We start from the raw sequence: 20,771 nt of genomic DNA, 5'->3' as shown, positions 1-20,771 counted from the left end.
TTGTTTAATTTGGGCACCAAAGCAAACATTGATTTCTGAACCATTCTACCTACAAATATCCATTTATTGAACAAAGAATAACAGGCAGAATGGCTCACAAATCCCTGTGTGTTTGGAACTCAAATAACCTACGTAAGCCTTAGAAGGTTAGATTTAGAAAAGAAGTTGCTGTTGCAAGTTTATGGCATTTTGTTTAATAATAATGCTTCTCGTCACCACTAGCCCACTTTGTACTCTCATCTGAAGCACATTGTAGTACTATACAAACAGTAAAATAGCCTTACCAAATCATTGCAAGAGTCCAATGCACATTCACACACCATGACAAAGAGCTTCCACATCAGACTCGTGCACGCATGCACACACCACACATACATTGTACAACAGACCAAAGTATGCCATCTTTTTTTCAACAGACACCAAAGAATGCCTACCAAAAAGCAACTTCGTATAAAGGAACGCAGAAGTAGAGCAAATAAAAATAAAAGTGCCAAATCTAAGCATCCATCTGTTGTAGAGTTTGTAGAGAATGTTGGAACAAACCAGCTAATGCAGTTGGTTAGCAAAACAAAGGAAGCTTCAACTATCAAAACTTTACACTCCTCCATCAAAATGTGTCACAAAACACAAAAAAGTTTGCAAAAAATCGGCTACCAGTACAGCTAACAATGCTCCTACTAATCTTGATAGTGTAACAAGAACCCATAGTAAAAAAAGTATTTTATCAAAAATGTTTCATCACAGAGTCCTTCAGAATCTACTAAGAAGAGGACCGAAATCATCCTCACCCCTTAAAACCTACCATAGAAAGTTAATCTTACAAGCTCTCGTGGACAGTGCAACCCTTCTCAAAAGGAAGTTGTTTATATTAGTGTTAAATAGAATGAAAGCACTAACAAAACTAAGTACCAAACTACAAAAGAAACTCAGCACTAAACGGAATGTGAACAAAAATAATTTCTTAAATGTTTGTGGTGGTGAGTGGAGTCACACAACAACCACTGAACCATATTTTAATGAAGAAGCATACAAACAAAATCAAACAAACAATTGCCATCCATAGCAGTGGACGAGGGTATGAGAAAATCAATACTACCATCATGGAACAAGAAACACTGCTTACAAAAGTATCCTTTGAAAACTCAGAATTACCTCTCGATTCAACAGAACCACACCGTCCAGTATACAAATGGCCGTGCACATCAATGTGTGCCATTCCAAACAAAGCTTTCAAATCTTTACGTCAGTTCCTCAATCAGTATGTAAAAGGTAAAGACAAAACTAAAATGAAAGTGCTGCAAAATATGGTTATTTGTCTAGTGCGCAAATAAACAGGACTACAAGGACATTCATTAGCCTGCATTTCTGGGCCTATTTGCAAAAGCACCTTCCATGATATCAAAAGGATATCAATACATCATTCAAATGTAAGAAATCTAGTGTATAAAATATACTATGCAAAAAGTCCAGCTTCAGCATTAGGCAATTTAAATAACATTCTTCTGCATGGTACACCCAAATACTTACAAGAAGAAATTGACCGTATTCAGAGAAAGTATTTTGGAAGTGAAAGCCACTTACAAAATGCAATAGTTTTGGAACATAGTAGCAACAATTCTGCACATAGCAACCTTCTATTACACACATACAGAAAAGAAATAGTAAAATTTGAAAGGTCATCGGCTGAAGTACCAAACCATGTGTGTGTGTGTGTTGCCACAGAACGTTTTACAAAAGGAACACAAAAAATGTAGACACAGCATACAAAATAGAAGACCATGAAGATTCTAAATGGTTTGAATTAGCTCTCTACCTTTTAGCAGAAAACAAATATGAACTGAACGCATATGTTGCAGTTACTGTAGTACAAAATTAAAGAACCACACTCCTTCACGTGCTATTACAAATAATTTGGAAATGTTCCCACTACCAAAAATCCTGCAACAACTCAATTTGTATGAGAGCATAATAATTCAAACAGTTCACCCATTTCAAGCAATTATACGCCTTCATCCAAAAAAAGCAAAATTTCCTTCCTCTGAATTGGTGAAAGGCATTTGTGGCAAAGTAGTTTACTTGCCATTGGATCTAACGGAAAATGTACACAATGTAGGAGTGCAACGTTCAATAGAGCATTCTTTAATAGTCTTGGTAAATGGTGTACCAACAAAGGACAAAATAATTTGGCAACACTGGTGGACTTACATAAAGTTAAACAAGCATTGCAATATCTAAAAGACAATAACGAGTACGACAAGGAAATAAATATTGACGAAAGCTTAAGGGAAACAACTGAAATAATTCAAGAGCCATCAGAAAGTGGACAGTTCGAACTTCTGGATCCTGCTAGAGTATCCACTATTTTGGACCATTACACAATTCATCCATTGCATTCCAATGAAAGCATAGATAATGCACTAGAAACTTAACAAATGCGACAAACCAAAGGGTCACCAATGAGTATATTGGAAAAAAAGTATAGAAGCACGTGCTTTTCCACTGCTATTTCCTACTGGCAAAGGTGGATGATACGATGATAGACGCACTCAGATTGGGGCATCAGAATACCGCTCTTTACAAATGTATTCGCAAGATCCCAGATTTAGACAAAATGTGGAATTTATATTCCACCTACTCTATGAAAGTGAATTAGCAACACTATGTTACGGAGTTGCACACATTTTGAAATCTGGAACCCACTTTCAAAATATGTCAGCTACGCAGTTAATACAAAAAGTACAGGAAAAAGATGAGGTTTTACAATCAAGTATAACAAATATATTTGCAAACGTGTGGTACAAAGGAATACTGGTTCCAACGGTATGGAGGCGTGCGTTATATGATCAGAAACCTTGGACCACCGACTTGGTTTGTTACGCTAAGTTGTGCAGAATATGCATGGGAAGATTTACATGAGTTCCTACGCATAGCAAACAGCAACAAAAACAACATAGGTATATGAACACCTGGAGAACGTGGCTCTCTAGATCTTGTTAATGTGTCAAGATATTTCCATCATAGTTTCATTGCCATGCTACACTTTATTTGCAATAAAACACTTCTTTTGGAGAAAAGAATATCAAGCGAGAGGATCACCACATATTCACATGCTATTATGGATCAAAGGTGCACCGAAATTTGGTCAAGACAGTGGTAGCACTGTTTTGCAGTTTATCCAAGAATATTTCACCTGTGAAATCCCTTCACAACAGACACATTGTGAGCTGCATGGGCAGATATTACAATTTCAAAGACACAAATGTGGCAAATATTGTCACCGCAAATACAAAAACAAAGGTAAATACTACACCAAATGCTGCTTTGGTTTCACTACAGCAGTTACAGAAACAGGTGAAGTTGTCACAACTCGCCCGCCGTGGAGACTATACCCAAGATGGAGACTGGAAAGAAGGTAGAAGACGGACTCCTTCCCTGGAATCGCTATGCACGTTCTAGTCTTTTGGCTTTATATTCCCGGAAGTTGCTAACGCACTTGCGTTGCAACTTCCAGTATTTTGGAAAGTGTTTCCCAGCGCTCGTGTGTTATTCCTGTTTTCCTCCTGGCCGCTTTCCGAACGGCTTCCCCTTTCCGTTTCTGCCGTTCTCGTACGGCTGTTCCGCTGTATGCTGTCTACTGCTTACCTTACCTTCTTGGAACTCCCTCTTTCCTAACTCGCAGTTCTTGCGAGAAACCTGATATTCTTCTGCAACCTAGCCCTCCGGACTCCTAGTATCCTGCTGCTGTCCTCTAGGGTGTTTCTTTGGAGCCATTGTGGACTTTGCCTACTCCTTCAGTATCTCAGTGCATTCTGGGACCAGTAGTCCCAGCAAGATATCACAACCTACCAGGGTTTTTTCGGCAAGGCTTTTTCCCTGGTCTGGGGTGGGCTCCCTGGGGTCCCCACTGCCAGGCAAATTGCATCTCAGGCAAAGTGGCCTCTAGTGGAGCCCATACCCATCGCACCAAACCAGGAGCAAGGACGCCCAAGAAGCCCAGCGACTCTTGGAGACAGAGAAGAAAGGAGATACCAACGGATGAATCCTGGGACTCTGATTCAGACGGTACCTCAGTCATAAAGACTTCAGGTGAGGAGGGGGTTGGTGGAGATAACAAGGAACAGACTGAATCTGAGAGAAGTAAACAACTTCATGTCTTCAGTTTGACGTAGTGTTAAAGGTAAATCGCCTAAGAACATGTATTACATAAAAAGAAGGGAAGAATCAAAATATATATCAAGGATTACAATGCAATCATTGCCCTCTTATGGAATGCAAACCTAGATGTGCAGTACATTGCAGACAATTCAACTGCTGTTGCACGATATGTTACAGCCCACTTAACAAAGGCAGAAAAAACAGAGCTTCAAGACCTCTGGGATGACCCAGCATCAGACAAAACATTATCACAGAAATTTTACAGCATAGGCATAAAAATGCTCTCTCATAGAGAATGTGGCGCCTATGAAGCAGCAGATCGTTTAACCGGTACTGCTTTGTATGGAAAATCAGACAACATAGTATGGCTAAGTCTTGGTCCTGCGAAATCTAGAAAGAGTGCTGAAATCATATGAGGACATAGAAACAATTGCCAGAAATGATCCCAACAGCCAAGACATTCTAAAAAACAATTTACTGGACACATACTATCCGAACAGGAGTAGCACTTTGGAAAGCATGCGTCTATACCACATTGCTCAACACTTTGCATACAAAAATAATATAAACCCGATGAAAGCAAAGGTAGATATAGAGTAACCGATTGTGAAGGGAGCTTAGGGAAACTTACCAAATGAAGCTTAATTAATCATGTAAAATTATCATTAAAAACTCCTCAACAGAAAGAACTATATTACATGTCTCTGTTAGAACTTTTTAAACCATGAAGAAAAGAGGAAGACATACTAGATATCTATGACTGCTATGAAGATGCGTTTAAAGCAAATGAAAGCGCTATCACCGATGTGAACTTTACGCAGTACAAAACAATGTTACACAATGAGCAGCAACAGGAAGAACTACTTCAGGCCCAACTAGATAAGGACTCTTCCGACAGTAGTCAACCGTCTGTAACAGGAAGTCAAGAACCACTAGGACAACCAATAATACCAACTGAGGCTGAAGTAGCTATGGCAGAAGTAGAAAACACCATGTATCAGTATCAAGAAGATACAGAAGACTTAACAGTACAACAAGCAAAACTTCACAACGACCAGCGCACCATTTTTGAAGATGTAACAAAACAAATTGTACATGGTGTACAACACGAAAATAAAGAATGTACCTGCCACAATTGCAAACCTATACTGCTGTAAGTCAATGGTGAAGCTGGATCAGGGAAAACATTCTTAATCAAAATCATCAGCAAGTTCCTTCAACAATTGACAAACAACAAACTGTCAGCTGTTGTAACGGCCCCCACAGGTTTAGCTGCCTACAACATAGGCGGTGTCACTTTATACCGATTACTACTGCTTCCAGTAGAGCATCAAAATAAATTAGACTACTACAAACTTTCTGCAGAAGCTGCAATGGAATTGCGCAGAGTATTAAAACAAATGAAACTGCTACTAATAGATGAAGTGAGCATTGTCTCCAACCTAATGTTGGCTTTGATTCACCTCAGATTGCAAGAAGTACTTAAAAGTAACAACGAAGAACTCTTTGCAGGGAAACACATTATCGTTTTCAGAGATCTTCTACAATTGACATCAGTGAAAGGTGAACCTATTTTTAAAACCTTAGGCCACAAACTCGCTCGGAAAACTGTTGGTAGCATAGGTAATGTCAACCTTTCCAATACAGAGAATTAAGTGAGAACATGCGGCAATCTACATATCTCACTTATGCCAACATCTTAAAAAGTATTAGAGTTGGTGTACTATCGCAAGAAGCACAAGTTGTATTGAAAAACTGGCACATTTATGCACTTTGTGGCGATAATGCATATGCAACTGATGTTATGGAACAAATGGCGCACAAAAATGTCAATTGTATGGCTTTAATGCCAACTCTTGCAAGCTGTTTCAAATTCAATTAAACAATGTTAAATAAAGAAATGCAACCAATAATGGAAATTAGCGCCACAGACAAACTAGACGTACATCATGGTATGACAACAAGACTAAATAGTATAGAAAATTCAATCTCCAACACAGCTGGGTTGGAAAATAAATTAAAATTATCCTTAAATTGTATAGTAATGCTTAAATGTAACCTTGACGTCAAGCAAGGGTTAGTTAATGGAGCACTTGGTACAGTTGTTCGCTTTCAGTCCTACCCACGTGACAGCAACATTCAGTTTGTCAATATTCGCTTTGATAAACTTTCAGAAGTGAGAAGGATAGGGCGCTCAATTCCTTCTCTTCAAAGACATGTATGTACGTAGAGAGCAATTTTCTCTAACTCTTGCATATGCAGTTACCATTCATAAATCCCAAGGTCTTACCCTAGACAAAGCATTGATAGATATAGGAAACAGTCTTTAAGGAAGGCATGAGGTACGTAGCATTATCACGCTTACGTACACTTAGCGGTCTACTGCTAATGAACTTTGATGCAAGTAAAGTCAAAGCTGATATTCCTTGCATTCTAGAATACAATAGACTGCGTTCACTGTACACCCCTCATCTGAAACAATATCCTGTTCCAGATAAAGTAAAATGTGGTAAAAGAAAACTAAATGAAACAAATGCAACAGAATCCATCAGCAAATTCCTCAAAGAAAAGCTAAAGCTTCATCAATTACCAGAAACAAAGAAGAACCTATTAGGGAATGTAAACCCAGGGACGTCGTCAAAGAAGGAACAGAAATTCTGAAAAATGCACTCAGATACAGAACTAGCTGGTCCATTCAAATTTGCAAATGAAAGTGGGGTAAGTTGCTATGCAAATGTAGCAATGAATATTCTATTTCAATTGCCACCAATTGTTAACAATATTTACCGGCACAGTACAGACCAATTGTGTTTGTAAATGTTAGTGCTGCATAGAAATGCAACAAGCAATCCTGACAACACATACAGTGTTCATGGAGTAAGGCAACAATTGGACGACTGTGCTGGAATGGTGAGATTCACTATGAACTCACAAGAAGATCCACAAAAATGTCTAATGTACATACTATTAGTATTGGAAAACAAAAGCATACCTGTAAATTAAATCTTCCAAATTTCATACTTGTGGAAACATACATGCACTCTCTGTAGCAAAGTGATACAGGAAGAAATCCCAAATGAGTGATTTGTGTATGTTTCCATACCAAATTGTGAGAGCATGCCATTTCAGCAACTTGTACAAAATGCAAACCATGGCAGATTATGTACTATTTGCAATTCAGACAATCGCTTCACCTTACTGATACAATCACATAGTGCCAGCAAAATACTTATGCTTATACGTTATAATGCAGATGGCACCAAAAACAACTGTAAACTGACTGGATTCACACACAGTCAAGTATCAATTGGAAAGAAAACCTTTACAACAGTACGTATAATCTACCATGCAGGAGCTAAAACCAATGCAGGTCACTACACTGCAAACATTAAAAAGAATTGTGGATAGTTCGAATGTAATGATAGCACCATTACTCTAAAGCAGAGATTGCCAGCTAATCTAACAAATGCGTATTTAATGTTCTTAAAGCCAAAATTTACTAAATAATGTGTACTTCAAGATTGTCAACAAATTATGTGAAAGACTACAAACAGTTAGAATACACCCACAGGTATCTAACTACCCAAGAGGATGTAAGAATGACACAAATGAATGATTATCACAGATCGTTTGCAACAAATGCGCAGGTAGAATACGCCTACAGGTATCCAACTGTTGTTAAAAATCGGCAGAAAGGCAACAAACAACATTGATCAGAAAGATGAAGGAAACAAGGAAGTAGTTAGTACCATAGTAAATGAAGTTTTTTTTTTTAATCTGACAGGGATTTTTTTTTCCCCAGACACTAGGATTAGAAAAGCAAACACAGAAACTGAGCGCAATGCACAGTACACTGGTTTGTAAACTAAATATGAGGGTAAAGAAAAAGGTAAACTGGCTATCATGCAATGTAGTAAATTTTCAAAAAATGCAAACACTAACATACCTTTTTCTTTTAACACAGAAATGGAAAAAGGGATACTTCTGCCAAGTACGATTAGCCACTAAGGAGTAAGTATATAAGCAGTCATTTTCTACACATGGGAATCTAAACGTCTAATCGATGGTATTAATATGCTACAGTTCCTGTAGGCTGGCCCTTGCATTTTCGGTGTGTAACCTACCACCTACGCCTTACAACCAAGGTACAAGGCGTATAGTTCCTATCCACAACCATCGCTTCATATCAAAACCATGGTCCTTGTAAATTAGCTACTTATAACTTTACTTTTCGGACCATCGTCTGCAGCCATGAAGCTAAGACACTGGGACGTCAACACAACTAGCGCATTACACCACACCCATATTGACTTGTAACTCCACTGCTTATGACTTCAGTCTTGGGTGCGTGCGAATATCAGCTTTGACTTTACTTGAATCAAAGTTCATTAGCAATAGACCGGCAAGTGTACGTAAGCGTGATGATGCTACGTAGCTCATGCCTTCCTTAAAGACTGTCAATGCTTTGTCTAGAGTAAGACCTTGGGATTTATGAATGGTAACTGCATATGCAAGAGTTAGAGAAAATTGCTCTTTACGTACATACGTCTTTGAAGAGAAGGAATCGAGCAATTGAGCGCCCTATCCTTTTCACTTCTGAAACTTTATCAAAGCGAATATTTACAAACTGAATGTTGCTATCACTGGGTATGATTGAAAGCCAACAACTGTGCCCAGTGCTCAATTAACTAGCCCTTGCTCTACATCAAGGTTACGTTTAAGCATTACTCTACAATTTAAGGATAATTTAAATATTTTTTCCAACCCAGCTGGGTTGGAGATTGGATTTTCTAAACTATTTAGTCTTGTTGTGGCTTGCTCACACATGGGGACTGTCATACCATGTACGTCTAGTTTGTCTGTGGCGCTAATTTCTATTAATGGTTACATTTCTTTATTTAACATTGTTTCATTGAATTTGAAACAGCTTGCAAGAGTTGGCATTAAGGCAATACAATTGACATTTTTGTGCGCTATTTGTTCTATAACATCAGTTGCCCGTGCATCATCGCCATAAAGTGCATGTGTATGCCGGTTTTTCAATACAACTTGTGCTTCTTGCGATAATACACCAACTCTAATACTTTTTAAGATGTTTGCATAAGTGAGATCTGCAGATTGCCGCATGTTCTCAGTTAATTCTCTGTATTGGAAAGGTTGCCAAAGGTTAACATTACCTATGCTACCAACAGTTTTCCGGCAGAGTTTGTGGGCAAAGGTTTTAAAAATCGGTTCACCTTTCACTGGTGTCATTTGTAGAAGATCTCCGAAAACGATAATGTTTCCCTGCAAAGAGTTCTTCGTTGTTATTTTTAAGTACTTCTTGCAATCTGAGATGAATCAAAGCCAACATTAGGTTGGAGACCATGCTCACTTCATCTATTAGTAGCATTTTCATTTGTTTCAATACTCTGCGTAATTCCATAGCAGCTTCTGCAGGAAGTTTGTAGTAGTCTAATTTATTTTGATGCTCTACTGGAAGCAGTAGTAATCGGTGTAAAGTGACACCGCCTATGTTGTACAAGGCATAAAATAAGCGGTATCGCATTGCAATTTGCGATATAATAATGATGTTTTGCTGTTTATTTTAGGAATCATGTCGCACCAATTGCGATATGATTTCCGCAGTAGAAGAAAAAAAAAAAGATTGTGCCTTTAAAAGTTCTGCCTGCTGTGCACAACGTGCACTGCAGGCGAGGCAGAAGCACCCGGGCTGGGCTCAACACATTGTATCAATGTTTTGTCAGCCCAGCCCGGATGCGGCGTCATCACGTGGTGAGAGGAGGTTCTCAGCCCCCCTCTCACACTCTGGCTTAACTTTGATGTAAGGAGGACGAAGGACTTGCTAGGGGAGGTTTGGGTGGGGGAGCCGGGCCCTGCTTTTCATGCAAATGTCGTGGGTGCAAGTGTCTGATGATAATATTTCTCCCGCCCGTTCGGGAGGGAGAAATCTTATTCTCAGCCACTTGCTCAAACCCAGCACCCGCCATAATAATGCAGCCTGCTCGATGTTAGAGAGCAGCTCTAACACCCAGCACCAGGGGAGCCGACTTATGAATTTCCCTGGGGGGGCCCAAATACAGTAGTCGCCAAATTGGTGCAACGGTGCGTGGGGGGTGGGTGGAGGCGCGCGCAGCACAGAACAGTGGTAAAAATTGACTAGTATGTAGTGCATATACTAAAGTCAAGTAAGAAGATTTAAGCCTTCGAATTGCATTCCAGTAAGCCATCACTGCCCCTACTCTACCCCTCTATAATCATCCAGGGTGTAGTAGCCCTCAAAAGGCAGAGCAACACAACTAGGATGGGAGAACGAAATGCTGTCCCATCCTGTGAGTGTGTGAAACGTCAGAGCAAAGACTGTGCGTGTGCCTCCTACCTTGTAGCACAATCTCACTAATTTGGTGCAAATCTCACAAGTGGGAGCAAGGGAATCCCCTGCGTGTCTGTGGGCTGCAGACCCTGGATCACATGCTCACTTCTTCAGTGTGAAACTCTGGCGAAGGCTCTTTGGGCAAGCATTCAGGATGGGTCTCACATCTATAAACAGTGTGATATATTGAGTGGGCACCTCACTCCTTGGAGCATAGTATCTGCCGTTGCTCGTAATCTCACAACTGAATGTATAGTTTCACTCTTGGTAATCTCAGTGACCCCATGTATATTAATGGAGTCAGTCTCCCATCTGGGAAGACAATTGTATCTCTGTTAAAACGCTCTGAATTGTCACTCCAGTTTTCTCGATCTATAGATGCATACCATATATATTCAATGTGTGTGCAGGGGTGATAACGTGTGTCTGAGAGAGCTCATTCTTTCATTCAGGAGAGATAAAGGGGTAACAACCCCTTGTATGTGGGATCAGGCTCATTTTGCCCCATGGCCTCTCCAGAAGAAGTGAGCAGGTTTTAAGACCCTGCTGATTCTGCTATCCGACAGGCTCGAGCCTTCTATCCCTTGCCCCATCACGGCTCCCAACATCCTGAGCGGCAGCTTATGGACAGCAGGCAGCTCCGGACATGCCTGTTGCCAATTGAATGTAGACAGATCTACTATTTAGACACTGGGAGAGAGCCATGAATCCACATTGGTGGTGAAGAAGCACTCAACATGCAGAACACAATGGTATAGTGTTGCAGTCCTGCTGAGAAATGACAATTCTCACTCTTGCATCCTAGCTCTCACACCTTAGCCCTCTCAACATGCACACTACTCTCACACTCACTTATGTTTTAAAATAATCGAGTCAAGCACCGAGCGTGTCCTTCGACGACCTGTGCGTCGACGGCTTCGACGACTTCCTCGAAGCCGGAGCCTCGAGAAAGCCTGTCGACGCCCTCGACGCCTCAGACGTCGATGTCTTCCTCGAAGACCTCACAGGTTCACACGGTCTCGAACGCGTCGAGGACCGGGACCTGGAACGGGTACGTCGAGAACGAGTCTCCTTGTCCGAACGGGACCTCTCCCATGACTCGTACCGACCACTCTGGCGAGCGGTGTCTCTCGACCTCTCACGACCGACCCCACTCGGGGGCGTGGACGGCTTAGTACCCTGCGACTCGAGAATCGCCAGCATTTTCTTCCCGAAGGAAGCCCATTCCTCGGGCGTCGCACGGCTGGTGGGGTAAGCGACGTGCCGGGCAGAGTCCTCCGAAGAGGACCTGGAAGACGACCGGTGTCGGCGCTTCCGAGAATGCCTCGAAGAGGCTGAGGAGTGGCGAGACCGACTCCTAGAAGGAGACCCACGAGACTTCCGACAATGACGCAGAGAGTCACCTCTCCAATCATCCGTCGAAAGCCCTGCAGGCTTCGACTTACGGGGCTTGGACACCCGACCTACCGACAACTTCTTCTTACGTTCACGTAAGGCTTTGGACGTGAGCGACTGGCAGTCGATACAGTCATCCATGTCGTGGGCCTCCCCGAGGCACCAGAGGCAGGCTTCGTGCGAGTCCGTCACCGACATCTTGGACCCACACTCCCCGCACTTCTTGAAGCCCGGACGCGGGGTCGAAGACGAAGTAGAAGACATCTTCACACGAAGGATTTTCACAAAAACGAACAGGTTCGAAGAACCGAGAAGAACAGAACTCCAAAGAGTCGAGGCGTTAACCGAGATTCACGAAGCAACACGTTCGCGGAAAAAACGGAAATGAGGCTACGGGCGTCGTGAGTCCTACTTATAACATCGGATGACGTCTGACGAGGTCCTCGACGACGGCGCATCGACGTCATCGACGCAGGACGCAGACGCCGAAAAAACTTTCCGAAGCAGCACAGCTGTGGTGATTACATGTCATAGATATGGAATACGTCGTCGGACCATCCCATCGAAAGAACGTTACCAGGTAAGAAAGTAACTTGTTCTTCTCACTCTCAAGCTGTCATTTTTACACAAAAGTAGTTTTCATGCGTTCTTGCACGATAGCTCTCAATCGCAGTCACCCACAGTACTTGCACCCGAGTTCTCACTCACAACTGCGCTCTAATCTTGCATATAGCCCCCCACTCTCCCTTGCTCCCTGTCCCATGTTTTAGTGTTCATTCTCACTCACCCCACACACCCTTGTTCTCTCACACACATCCTGCAATAAAAGTCTTTCGAGGGGATTGGGTCCTCCGATGTATTCCATATCTATGACATGTAATCACCACAGCTGTGCTGCTTACATGTCATAGATATGGAATACGTCTTCGGACCATCCCATCGAAAGAACGTTACCAGGTAAGAAAGTAACTTGTTGTTCAGAGTTTTTAAAATGTTTACCAGAATCCAACTGCACTTAGCCATCACGCAGCCTGATGCCTCTGTTCAGAAGCGCATGGCAAAAGGTCCTGATCTCGATGTACCCTCCCCTTTTGTGGCTAAGCCTACATTTCGAGGGGATTGGGTCCTCCGACGTATTCCAGATCTATGACAGTAATCACCACAGCTGTGCTGCTTCGGAAAATCTTCGGCGTCTACGTCCTGCGTCTATGACGTCGATACGCCACCCTCGAGGACCTCCTCCGACGGCCGACATCACTGGATGTTATAAGTAGGACGCACGACGCCCCTAGCCTCAGTTCTGTTTTTTCCGAGAACGTGTTTGCTTCTGGAATCTCGGCGCGCCTCGACACTTTGGAGTTCCTGTTGCTTTCTCGGTTCTTCGAACCTGTTTGTGAAATATTAGATCTTCGTGAAGATGTCTACCTCGTCTTCCACACCGCGTCCGGGCTTTAAGAAGTGCGGGGACTGTGGGTCCAAGATATCGGTCACGGACTCGCACGATGCCTGCCTCTGGTGCCTCGGGGAGGCCCATGACACGGATGACTGTGTCGACTGCCATTCGCTCATGTCGAAAGCCTTGCGGGAGCACAAGAAGAAGTTGTCAGTAGGTAAGGTGTCCAAGCCCCGGAAGTCGAGGTCTGCGGGGCTTTCGACGGGCGACACAAGGGGTGACTCTCCGTATCGTCGTCGGAAGTCCAGTGGGTCTCGGTCCCGCCACTCCTTTGCCTCTTCGAGGCACTCCCGGAAGTGCCATCATCGGTCGCCTTCCCCGTCCTCATCCGAGGATTCCGCCCGTCGGCGGGTCGCTTACCCCACCAAGAATGCGACACCGGAGGAATGGACTTCCTTCAGGAAGAAAATGTTGGCAATTCTAGAATCACAGGGCACTGGTCCGTCCGTGCCTCCGAGTGGGGTCGGTTGTGATCAGCCGAACGACACCGCTCGCATGCCTTCGGGCTCGGGTGGACGTCCTGATTCACGGGAAAGGTACCGCTCGGACAAGGGGAATCGTTCTCGGCATGCCCGGTCCAGGTACCGGTCCTCGACGCGCTCGAGACCGAGTGAGCCGGTGAGGAAGACGACACCTGTGGCGCCGAGGTTGTCGACGGACTCTCTCGAGGCTCTGCCTCTGAGGAAGTCGTTGACGCCGTCGGCGCCCAGGATGTCGAGGGACACGCTCGGGGCTCCGCCCTCAAGGCCTGTGTCGACGCCGTCGATGCTGTCGGTGCCATGTCTGTCGTCGACGCCCTCAACGCCTTTTGGGGCTGTGTCGCGGGGGTACCCCTTGGCTCGGGGGAACCACCTAGAAAGGCTCTGGCCAAGGTCAAGCATGGCTTTGCTTCCCGTTCTGTGCCTTCTTACCGCCATCTGGAATTCATTTCAGAGGTGGATGAGGGCTCTGATGATGTCATTGTGCCAGACACGGTGCCTGACGAGATTCTCTCGGGCCATAGCCAGTTTGAGGACCTGAGGCAGTCCCTGCATGATGCTAGTGGGCTGGACACCTCTCCGGAGGTGGAGTTTTGTAGGCCTGAGCCTGGCTCTCATGCCGATTCTTCATACCGGCGCCTTATGTCACGGGTCACTGAGTACTTAGGATGGTCTGCTCCCCCAGGGGAGTTTGTTCAGGATGACCTTACGGATATCCTCGACATTGGTCCACCAACTGACCCGTTACTGCTGTTTCATATGGCTCTACAGAGGAGGGTGGCGGCGGCGTGGACTGCTCCGGAGAGTCTCCCGGCAGTGAGCAAGTCTTTGCCGCGAAAATACCGCCCAGCCAGTAGTGACCCCTGCTACTTGTCCAAGCACCCTACTCTGGAGAGTTTGGTGGTGCAGGCAGCTACGGCCCCGGCAAAGCAGGCGTCGTACCCTACCATCCCTCCTTATAGGGACGACATGCGTTTTGACGGCTGGGCGAAGAAAGTGTTTTCTGCAGGGGGTATGGCGCTTCAGGCGGCCAACTCCATTTCTGCCTTGTCTCGTTTCATGCACACTCTGTGGAACTGTGTTTCCTTGGCGGCTGAACATATTCCCGAAGGGGATGAACAGGATGGTTTCTTTGCCATGGTTCAGGATGGCAAGGATGCTATGTGTGAGGCCGTTCAGTTGGGTTTGGACATGGCAGATTGCGTCAGCCGGTCCATGGCGGCGAGAACCCTGATATGCAGGTTTGCGTGGTTGCGGAAGTCTGGGTTTGCTCCTGATGTGCAGGCCCGGCTCCTCAACATGCCCTTTGACGGGGAACATCTTTTTGGCAGCAAGGCTGACTAGAGCCTTGAGAGGTTGCAGACCTCAAAGCTGCAGCAAAGTCATTGGGCGCTGCAGTTCGACAACCTCTGCCTTTTCGTCCTAGGGGACAGCAATGGAGGGGAGGTTCCTTTCGTTATTACTCATCCTTTGGTAAAGCGAGAGGAGCTGCCAGTGAAAGGGGCCACCATAGGAGTGCCAGAGGTGGAAAACAAGGTATTCAAGGTGCCAAGGCCGCACGGGCTGTTGCCTCTTTGCCCTCAGGCAACGCCGCAGCTGCTTCAGCTCAGTCATGAGGCCATATCCCATGGTTCGCCGGTTGGGGGAAGGCTGGCGCAGCATCTTGCAGAGTGGCGCGCCATTACTTCAGATGTGTGGGTTCTGGAGGTCATAACGCACGGCTACTGTCTTCCTTTCCGGCAGAGGCCTCAAGACAATCCACTAGGGAATCTCTCTTTGAAGGGTCCGGATCCGCTCCTTGCGCAGGAAATTCAATCCCTGCTGGAGAAAGGCGCCATATAACTGGTGCCTGTAGCGGAGAGGAACAAGGGATGATATTCCCCTTATTTTTTTATTTCCCAGAAAGACGGGGGATTGCGACCCATCATGGACTTAAGCGGTTTGAACAAACTCCTCAGGAAGGACAGGTTGAAGATGGTTACTCTTTCTCAAGTCCTCCAGGCCCTTCAACTTCCGGACTGGTTGGTGTCTCTCGACCTCAAGGACGCTTATTTTCATGTGCCGATCCATCCGAAGCACAAGAAGTATCTGAGGTTTGCGGTTGGTGACTCGCACTTTCAGTTTCTGGTCCTGCTGTTCGGATTGACCTCCGCCCCGAGGGTCTTCACCAAGCTCATGGTAGTGGTGGCAGCGCACCTCAGGAAAGGGGGGATTCACGTCTACCCCTACATGAACGATTAGTTGATCAGGGCGCGCTCTCACGAGCAAGTCCTGGATCATCTGTCAGTCGCCTGTCACTCTCTCCACAAGCTGGGCTTCTCCCTCAACTTAAAGAAGTCCCATTTGACACCTACTCAGAGGCTCCAGTACATGGGAGCGATGCTCGACACGTCCGTGGGGCAGTGTTTTTCTCCCCAGATGAGGGCTCGTCACATTCAGCAGATGGTGCACAAATTTCAACTTGCCCAGACTCTCCCAGTTTTCGAGTTCTTGAGACTGCTCGGCCTCATGGCATCCTGCATTCTTCTGATGCCAGAGGCCAGGTTGCAGATGAGATCTTTGCAATGGGCTCTCAAGCTCCAGTGGTCTCAGTCCTCCGGCAGGATGTCGGACCCTGTTCAGGTGCTGTCTTCGGTCACCCAGGACCTTCTGTGGTGGGCCAACGAAGGCAATCTGATGAGGGGGGCTCCATTTTGGCTTCCCTGGCCGGAGGCGACGGTCGTGACGGACGTATCCCTCACGGGATGGGGAGCTCATGCCAACGAGTTGACCGTCAGCGGTCGTTGGTCTCCGTCAGAGTCCAGACTCCATATCAATCGGTTGGAGCTGAGGGCCGTCAGGCTAGCCCTGCAGGCTTTTCTGCCGACTGTGCGAGGAAAGAATGTCCTGATCCTGACGGACAACGCGGTGGCCATGCACTACCTCAACAAAAAGGGGGTGGGGGGCAGGGTCACTTCCTCTGTCCAGGGAGGCGATGCAGCTCTGGTTCTGGGCAATCAAGCATGAAGTTTCGATCTCGGCAGTTCATCTGGCAGGAGACGAAAACGAGACGGCGGACGCTCTGAGCAGGCAGAGCGCGATCTCTCACGAGTGGGAGTTGGCTCAGGAGATTCTCCTGGAGATCTTTGCCCTTTGGGGGACCCCTCAAGTGGATCTCTTCACCGCCAGTGTCAACCGGAAGTGCGAGAGGTTCTGCTCGCGGGAATTTCCTCCAAACGGAACCTTAGGAGACACGTTTGTGGTGGAGTGGTCATTCCCACTGCTGTACGCGTTTCCTCCAGTCCCCGTCATCCCGCAAGTACTGCAGAGGTTACAGAGGTTCGGTTCCTGGATGATCCTCATTGCTCCGGTGTGGGCCCAGAGGATGTGGTACCCGGACCTTCTCGACTCGTCCATCTGCCCTCCACGTCGTCTTCCCTACCGAGACGATCTGCTCTCACGGGAGGGGTGTCAGGTTCTCCATCGAGGTCAGGTCCCTCAAACTTCACGCTTGGTTTCTGAAAGGTTAAGGTATAAAGATTGGGACCTCCCTGAAGACATGATGGAGGTGTTGCTTTCGGCCAGAAGGCCCGCAACAAAGTCCCTGTACCGTTGCCGTTGGAGGAAGTTCTGCGACTGGTGCAGGGTTAAGAATGTGGATCCTTTTGCATGTGAAGTTCCCATGGTTCTGTCTTTTTTGCTTTCTTTGGCCCCCAGGGGCCTTCAAATGGGTATCATTAAAGGTTACCTGGCGGCGCTATCCATCTTTAAGCGCTCGTCTGAAGAGTGTTCCTATTTTAAAATTCCTTTAATTTCTCAGTTTCTGAAAGGGCTCATTAATGTGTTCCCTCCATCACCTTTCCAGGTGCCTGGTTGGGATTTGAAGCTTGTTCTCAAGTTTCTGATGGGTGCTCTGTTTGAGCCTTTGCATTCATGCCCTTAGAGACTGTTGACTCTGAAAACTGTATTTTTAGTTGCGGTCACTTCCGCTCGCAGAGTGAGTGAGTTACAGGCGCTTTCAGTTAAGCCACTCTTCACTGTGTTTCATAAGGACAGGGTTGTCCGTAGAGTTCGTCCATCTTTTCTTCTGAAGGTGGTGTCGGAATTTTATTCAGGCCAGAAGGTTGTTCTTCCGGCATTTTATCCTCCTCCACATCCTGGTAAGGAAGATGAGAGGCTCCATAGGCTTGATCCTAGGAGAGCTTTAAGCTTTTATATTTCACGCATGTCCCGGGTCAGAGTGGATGATCAGCTCTTTATTCGTTATGCTGGAAAGTGTTTGGGACAGGCTGTGACGAAATAGACTTTGTCTCGCTGGATTATTTTGGCTATCTGAGTGTTACCGCTTAGCGGATAAGGACCCACCGGTCGGCTTACGGGCCCATTCTACCAGGGGTATGGCTGCCTCTACTGCCCTGCAGAGGGGTGTTCCTATTCGCGACATCTGTGATGCAGCCACCTGGGCTTCGGTACATACTTTTGTATGACACTATTCCCTCGATTCCATCCGCGGGCAGGATCTGGCCTTTGGCAAGGCGGTCCTTTACTCCGCAATTTGATTGGGCATGCTAAATTTCTGTTTTCTAAAATTCTTTTTCCCACCTCCTTGCATTGGTACTGCTTTGGGAGTCTGTCATAGATATGGAATACATCGGAAGACCCAATCCCCTCGAAGAACAAGTTACTCTCTTACCTGGTAACGTTCTTTCGATAGGATGGTCCGATGACGTATTCTATATCGCTCCATCCCTGCCTTCACTGCTACAGAATTTCTTATGCAATTGCAGCTTACATTTCCGCAAGGCTTTGTGTGTCAGACTGGCAGAAGACTGGTGGCACACGTTCTGGGAAAAAACTACAACTGAGGCTACGGGTGTCATGCGTCCTACTTATAACATCCAGTGACATCGGCCGTCAGAGGAGGTCCTCGAGGGCGGCGTATTGACATCATCGACGCAGGACGCAGACGCCAAAGATTTTATGAAGCAGCACAGCTGTGGTGATTGCTGTCATAGATATGGAATACGTCGTCGGACCATCCCATCGAAAGAACGTTACCAGGTAAGAGAGTAACTTGTTCATCTAGTCTTTTGAACTGTTATTTTTGGCGCCCCTAAATCACCCACCCCAGCCCCAATTACTTTTTGGCAGCTGGCATTAGTGGAAGATGGCATTTTAACACATAACAAAAACAAATAAAACTCAGAATCATTACAGATGCAGCGAATGATTCTGCAGTTTTATGCAGGAAACTTGGAGCTCTGTACAGGCTCTCTGGGTCAAAATACATGCAAACTTCCTAATTTGCATAAAGGTGAAAGGACCCAACGCTTTCCCCGATTGCTTGGCTGGGCTGGGCTGGGCTGGGCTGGGCTGGGCTGGGCTGGGCTGGGCTGGGCTGGGCTGGGTGTTGGCAAGTGGCTGCACTGGCATTTGTTCGGCTATCGATTCTCGAGCCCTCCACCCCCAGAGTGAGTGTGCATTGTGGATAGGTAATGAGTTGCTTTTTGCCTATTTTGTAGGAATTGGTCTGCATTGTAAAGGAAGATTAGGCACAGGGCCTTCCCACTGTGACTTAGCAACATGCCTTAAGAGGTAAGCAAAGCCTAGCCTAACTTTTTATTCTAAAAATATCTTTTTAATGTAATTCAAAGGCCTTCTGCAAGCAGGATGTGTTATTGGTGCAGGTGGCCGTGCTGAGAATGAATTTTCTCCTTCCCGTTTCGCTGGGAGCAATCAATACCAGCCACTTGCTTGCGCTCAACCCCACACTAAAACTGTGCTGCAACACTGACTGCATTACCCAGCCACACATCCTTGAACTAAAAAATGTTTTTAGAGCTTTGTTTAGCCATGCATGCGGTAAACCTTTACATTTTACAGACATTGCACTGATGTTATACTTCAGAGGTACATAGAAATAATTTCTGCATTCTTGCTAATTCTATATCTTGGGGTACAACTAATTCTGGTGACATTCAATATTAGTACAAAATTGCTAATCAAATTAGTTAATTTGCTAATCAAAACAATTTTAATGAGCAAAATCTGCTAATCAATTTTTGAAAACTAATTCATGCCTTGGTTGTAGGCAGCTAAACCTGTGGGGGACGTTACAACAGCTGGCAGTTTGTTGTTTGTCAATTGTTGAAGGAACTTGCTGCTGATTTTGATTAAGAATGTTTTCCCTGATCCAGCTTCACCACTGACTTACAGCAGTATAGGTTTGTAATTTTGGCAGGTACATTCTTTATTTTCGTGTTGTACACCATGTACAATTTGTTTTGTTACGTTTTCAAAAATTGTGCGCTGATCGTTGTTAAGTTTTGCTTGTTGTACTGTTAAGTCTTCTGTATCTTCTTGATACTGATACATGATGTTTTCTACTTCTGCCATAGCTACTTCAGCCTCATTTACTAATAGTAGTTGTCCTAGTGGTTCTTGACTTCCTGTTACAGAAGGTTGACTACTGCCGGAAGAGTCCTTATCTAGTTGGGCCTGAAGTAGTTCTTCCTGTTGCTGCTCATTGTGTAACATTGTTTTGTACTGCGTAAAGTTCACATCGGTGATAGAGCTTTCATTTGCTTTGAAAGCATCTTCATAGCAGTCATAGTTATCTAGTATGTCTTCCTCTTTTCTCCATGGTTTGAAAAGTTGTAACAGAGACATGTAATATAGTTCTTTCTATTGAGGATTTTTAATGACAATTTTAGATGATTAATTAAGCTTTGTTTGGTAAGTTTCACTAAGCTCCCATCACAATCGGTCACTCTATTTCTACGTTTGCTTTCATCGGGTTTTACATTATTTTTGTATGCAAAGTTTTGAGCTATCTGGTATAGACATATGCTTTCCAGAGTGCTACTCCTGTTCGCATAGTATGTGTCCAGATAATAATCTTTTAGAATGTCTTGGCTGTTGGGATCATTTCTGGCAA

General features: G+C 45.1%; 1 protein-coding gene across 3 annotated transcripts in view; it reads left to right on the top strand.

Moving 5' to 3' along the window:
* Positions 1–20,771, top strand: part of DAP3 (death associated protein 3) — a 996,586-nt gene that overhangs the window by 247,897 nt on the left and 727,918 nt on the right. The window lies entirely within an intron of this gene.

The sequence above is a fragment of the Ambystoma mexicanum genome, chromosome 1p, assembly GCF_040938575.1.
Source record: "Ambystoma mexicanum isolate Mex_15411 chromosome 1p, UKY_AmexF1_1, whole genome shotgun sequence".
Lineage (NCBI taxonomy): Eukaryota > Metazoa > Chordata > Amphibia > Caudata > Ambystomatidae > Ambystoma > Ambystoma mexicanum.
Note: the sequence above shows the minus strand (reverse complement) of the source record. Positions and strands in the feature narration are given on the sequence as shown.